At 31.6% G+C, this 6015-nt stretch overlaps 1 long non-coding RNA gene across 3 annotated transcripts; it reads right to left on the minus strand.

Annotated features, from left to right (window-relative positions):
* Positions 1-2210: 2210 nt before the first annotated feature.
* Positions 2211-4640, minus strand: LOC140824694 (uncharacterized). 3 transcript variants are annotated; one of them, XR_012116448.1, is made up of 5 exons: positions 3764-4638; positions 3571-3679; positions 3405-3492; positions 2857-3299; positions 2211-2726 (listed from the first exon to the last, which is right to left on the minus strand). It is a non-coding gene; the product is annotated as an uncharacterized lncRNA (long non-coding RNA). The 3 variants fall into 3 exon arrangements; XR_012116446.1 differs by having other exon boundaries at positions 3571-4640; XR_012116447.1 differs by having other exon boundaries at positions 2211-2766; positions 3571-4640.
* Positions 4641-6015: the final 1375 nt, after the last annotated feature.

Raw genomic sequence — 6015 nt, forward strand, 5'->3', positions numbered from 1 at the left:
TTGGCTCATATGTATCAATTAGCTCTCGATTATAGACCATATTTTATTATTTATAATGAATATGATATATTATAGATAATCAGTATGTGCATTATTATTATTATTAATATATTAACAATAATTATATGAATCCGACAAACATACAAACAAACATATAACGAGATTAAAAATTAATAATGAGAGAAAATTTCAAAATTAAAATATCCCATTTTGGATAAAATTCAAAATTTATGTGAGGCACATAAACGGAAAAAATTAAATAGAGCTTAAATTTTCCTTATCTTCCATCAATAATAGTAGCATGATGAACGCTACCGCGGTCAATTTCTGACTCATATTATCGAGAAGACTTAGATGCAAGAAGGTTGTGACTTCAACTGATATGGGGTATCTCATGATGACCGTCCACTAAAGTTTGACATTGGTGGGTCGGGCTCGACATGTGAAGAGAAAATACATCATATTATGGGGATCTCATCAAACGTGAGGCATATGGGTTTTTTTTAAAAATAATATATTTTTAAAACTTATTTATTAAAATATTACAATTCTAAAACTTTATGAAAATATTACAATCCGGATTTCCAAGTTCCGGATTCTATTTTTTTTAAAAAAAATCTTAAATGTGTCACAGATTCATTTGAATCCGTGACACTGTCCCGGTCAGAATCCGGGACAACAAGACCGGGACAGACTGTCCCGAATTTTAAATCCGGGATAGCGTGTCACGAATTCAACTGAATCCTTTCTCATTTCCATGCCTATAAATTGCACCGAGTATTTGGCGAATTCATCCCATCTTTCAGCTCAAGTTTTCGGATTCGGCATTCTTCTTGAGCAGTTTTTTATAGTCTTCATGCTGATCAACGATGATTACAATATCGGGTAACCCTGTCATATTCCTTGTTTTTTACTATAACTTATCTTGCGTCTTGCTTGGATAATCCTTTGATGAAGGATTATTAGTCCGTGTCTTTTTTTTTGTTATAAAAATTCAGTAATTCTTTTTCTCTTATAAATTGCGTCGATCGTGTTCTTATCGGAATTCATAATTTGATTTGATAGTTTTCTGTCGCATATCAGAATTTGAGGGAATTGCGCCGAATCTCAGTAATTCAGAATTTAATTTGGGAGAATTGTGTTGAGTATCAGAATTTGGGAGAATTGCGCCGAGTCTAAGTCGAATCTCTGTTTTTTCTTTCTAATTTTTTTTTATATTATTTTTTATAATGTTGTAATTTATTGCAGATGTTAAACTCTAGTAGCTGATATAATTACAAATTCCCATAATATCACATTTGAAAAGGTAATTTTAATAATTTTTTTATATTAATTGTATTATTTATGTTGTTTTACTGTAATTATAATTTTTTGGGTTGCATAATACTATTTTTATAATTTTGTTTTATATATTTTTTTAATATTAATATAATATTAATTTTGTCATTTTGGTTAGAAATTTGACCAAAGGGATAAAACAGCATTTGTCGCGATAGGAGGAAGACCGGGTCATCAACATCATGTAGAAGCTGTGAACATTTCTACGCGTGAATGCACATGTGGTAAATTCACAATATTTGGAATTCCTTGTTCACATGTTATATGTACAGCGAAATGGTTTGGTTTGAATCCCGCACAGCTTGTACAACCATGGTTTACATTGAGCGAATACGTGAACACATACGATGGAAGATTCTACCCTATTCATGATGAACAATATTGGGATGAACCTACATTCCAATTACGACACAATGGTGCCCGTCGACAAAGGAGGCAGGCTGGTAGAGATCGCACGACACGCATAAAAAATGAAATGGATCAGCCATCAACGAGGGAGAGACAACGTGGGAGGTAAAAGATCTACAATAACGTATTGTACCTTATTTTTAAACCATAACATGTGAAGTTATTAATGTAATTACAAAATTGTGTATTAAATTCTTGTATTTATTAATATTTTTCGTTCATTGCAGGTAGGTGCGGGTGATAAGATCGAGTTATGGTGCCAAATAATTATGTTTGTGACGTAGATTTTACAATTTAGTATTGTATTATTATGACAATTCAGTGTTGTATTGTTATGAAGATTTTTTAATATGTAGTTTGTTGACTTATTTGACTTTATTTAGCAATTATACTTATGTTTTTTCATTACTATAAATTTATCCGTAAATTTATTCGTAAAAGAATAATAAATCACAATCAATACATTCCACAATTTCAAAAAGTCAAGAATAAAAAAATTGTATACAAATGTTGAAAAAATATGTTGCAAGCAACAACTTATAATTAAAATAAAAAAATTTCAAATCTATACATCCAATGCGATGTAAGTAATTGTGCATATCTAAATAAATAGTTAATGTCGATGGTAACGATGCCCCCAGTACCACACGGTGGTCTTCTGATTACTCTATGCCCACGACCTAACATCTGTTCATCATCTCCATGCGTACTTGTTTGTGCTGCAGTTGTACTGGTATCGACAATGTTCCCACCAATCTCATACCCTTCTGTATCAGAATATTGTTCAAATGGTATGGGCGACGTGTTAAATATAGGCCGACTCTCATTCATACTTGGTCGAAAGTCACTTTGTAAAAATTGTGTAAAACTACCAAAAATTGGAGTGTAGTAACCAGCGTCATACGATGGAAAGCTTGAAACCACTGGCGGAGTAGTGTATGCCATATTTGAAGATGATGGCCCGGGTTCAAACTCATTTCCTGTCCACATCGGTTGATATATCACATTAGCTGGGCGTGTCTGTGACATAGATGCATATGTTATGTAACACATATTTAATACAATAAATTATATTTACGTACATATGTAGATAAATTGAACATGTATTACGATAAAATGTCGGTAGTTTGCATCAACATGATGGTAGCCCATGATGTTCGAAGGTACCACTGGCGGCGAGAGCACTATCTGTGAAATGCGATGATATCAACCAACATAGTCCACCGTGATGGCGGGTGTATCAGGTATGACATAATCCCCACCAATCACAAAATTATATCTGTTATTCCACATTTCTACAAAATCTGTGTGATATGTCTCCCAATCAAAGTTGTCCGGCCTTGTCGAGTCAGTTTATGGAAATTGTCGAAGTTAGTAGCAGGTGGCGGAATACCCTGACGCATTCCAAACTGTCGAAGACACCGCTCTGGTCTATGCATCTCAACTATATGCAAATTAATCAATGCGCATGCCGACCGACATAGATGAATTCTGTGTCCATCAAAAATTCTGCCAACCTCCGGGGACTGTATATCATAAACAGTCCATAGAAACTGAAGCAAATAAAATGAAAAAAAGATTAACAATTTGATAATATATAATTCAGACTGAATTTGTAAAAAAATTTCAAACTCTAAACAAATAATTTATATATCTACCTGTCTTTCTACTATCCTGTCAAGCATATCTCTCATTATACGGACCGAATGATGGGCCATGTGCGTCCAAGAAAATCCGCGTCTCCACCTGCAATTTATAGAAGTACACAATATTTTCATTTAAACAAAATAATAATAATAAATGTTAATTATTTCTTATTAGTACCGTGCGCCGTATGGTAGACCTGAAGCATATCCGCAACATGCTTTTCTGAAATAGATACCCGTTGAGCTCTATTAAGGCAAAGAGGAGTAATTCTAGACCACACCCAAATCTACAATAACATACAACAGAAATAGTCAAATCATAAGAAAAATTAAGTACAACAAATATAGTGACCGTACAATTGTAAAATTACCTTCAATATCTAAACAGGACCACATAAATCGACCTTTAATCTCATTGATGTGTCGCACAACTCTCTATAAAGATATACCAACACAGCAGAACCCCAGCTATACATATTCACTATTTCTATGTCCTCAAGAAACTGCAAATATATAAGTTTGACAGCAGCACTTTCCGAATCCGGAAACATACATCCACCAATGATCATTAATGCAACACAACGGGAATATTGTGCAACGTCCTCTTCAGTGCTTTGATCATTTATCATATTATTTAGGCAATGGTCTAGCAAAGCGGTCAGATAAAGATGTGCACCTTTAATCTGAGAAGATGTAGGCGTAAAACCCAACCAAGTAGCGCAACGCTGTTGTAAAGTATGTTTGTTGTACGCGGTATCTACACCAGTGATGGGCATGCCATCAATATTCAACCCCCAAGTAAGGGCAACATCCTGTAGTGTGATTGTTGCCTCGCCCACTGTAAGGTGAAATGTGTGTGTCTCACGACGCCATCTCTCAACAATAGCTGTAAGCAAATGATTATCATAATATTTAATTGGACCATACTGAATGACACCATAGAAGCCCATGCGTTCAAGACATAGGCGGACACGGAGGTGAATCCCAGCATTAAGCAATCTAAAAAGACATTTGTCAGACCGGCGTGGCGGAATTATTGCATCCATGTTCTCAGCGTTGATATTATTTGATATGTGTCTACCCCGCAAATACAACACATTATCCGTATTTTCAGCCATTTTGCAAACAAAAATCAATAGTTAACAAATATTATATTTTATATATTCATGACAAATTAGTAATAAAACTAATTAATGTAAATTAAATAATTTCTTTTAATTATCAAATATAAATATATTAGTAATAGTTATAAAACGTATACATTTATTGTAATTAATTTAAGTATAGTTATTATTATATATAACTAACATTATAATTATTCCAATAATAAAATTATTATTATAATTATTACGTGATGCGTTCATTAATATTATACAATTATACAATTAATACCATAATTAATTCAATATTTTAATTATATAGTTATTATTATACAATTAATATTATAATTATTCAAATAATACAAAACGTATACGTTTATTACAATTAAATTAAATTTAGTGTATAATATAATTATTCCAATAATACAAAAACTATACATTTATTATAATTAAATTAAATTTAATGATTATTATACAATTAATATTATAAGTATTTCAATAATAAAATTACTATTATAAGTAGTACGTGATGAATTCATTAATATTATATAATTAATATTATAATTATTCTAATATTATAACTATATACATATTATTATACAGTTAATATTATAATTATTGAAATTAATTAAGTACATTATTATTATTACTTAAAACTACTATAATGCGTTCATAATGTGTTCGGTGATGCAAAAATTCTAAATTATAGTATTATAATTCCATTAATACAATTAAAATTAAAATTATTATAGTTAACGGACAACAACAAATATAATAAATAAAACAATATCATTACTTCTTAATACTTTGAAAAAAAATTCAAATACTTACGCTAATGAAGCTCGGTGATGAAAGAAGAATGCAGGGGAAAGAAGGAAGAAGTGCTCCACAATCGGTGATATTATCCGTGAAAAAGAAGAGAAGGAGTGATTGAAAATGAGGGATGTGCGCCTCATTTAAAGAAGGGAAAAGAAAGTCACGGGAGGGTAGTCACGAGAGGTATGGTCACGGGTGGAGCGGTCACGGACAAAGAATCCGTGACCGTCTGCCACGGATTCAGAATCCGTGGCAGTATGCCAAGGATTTATTGAATCCGTAACTTTTTTTTATTTTTAATTTTTTTTAAAAATAAAATATAAATCCGTGATAGTGCTTGGCGGATTGTACTAGTTTCATAAAAATTTTCAATTTGCAATATTTTTGTAATGCTTTTTTAAATTTATAATATTTTTTAAAAAAACCCCACAATATGTGAGGGTTGCAAATTATTGCAATTGGGCTATACTTTTTAAAAAATGTGATTAGATGATATAACTCGATATTAGAATTTAGCAGTTGGGCCTTGCATATTCACTAAGGAAATTTAGATTTCTCGTTTTTATTAAAGAGTGGTGAAAATGTCAAAAAAGTGGGAGACAATTCGAAAAAACTAAAGACAATATTTTATGTCTTATAAAATATTTTAAAAAGTGAGTAATGTTGATTCTATTTTCATTTCAGTATATTTTTATGATGTCGTTGCG

This window comes from Primulina eburnea, chromosome 2 (genome assembly GCF_022965805.1).
Source record: "Primulina eburnea isolate SZY01 chromosome 2, ASM2296580v1, whole genome shotgun sequence".
Taxonomy (NCBI): domain Eukaryota; kingdom Viridiplantae; phylum Streptophyta; class Magnoliopsida; order Lamiales; family Gesneriaceae; genus Primulina; species Primulina eburnea.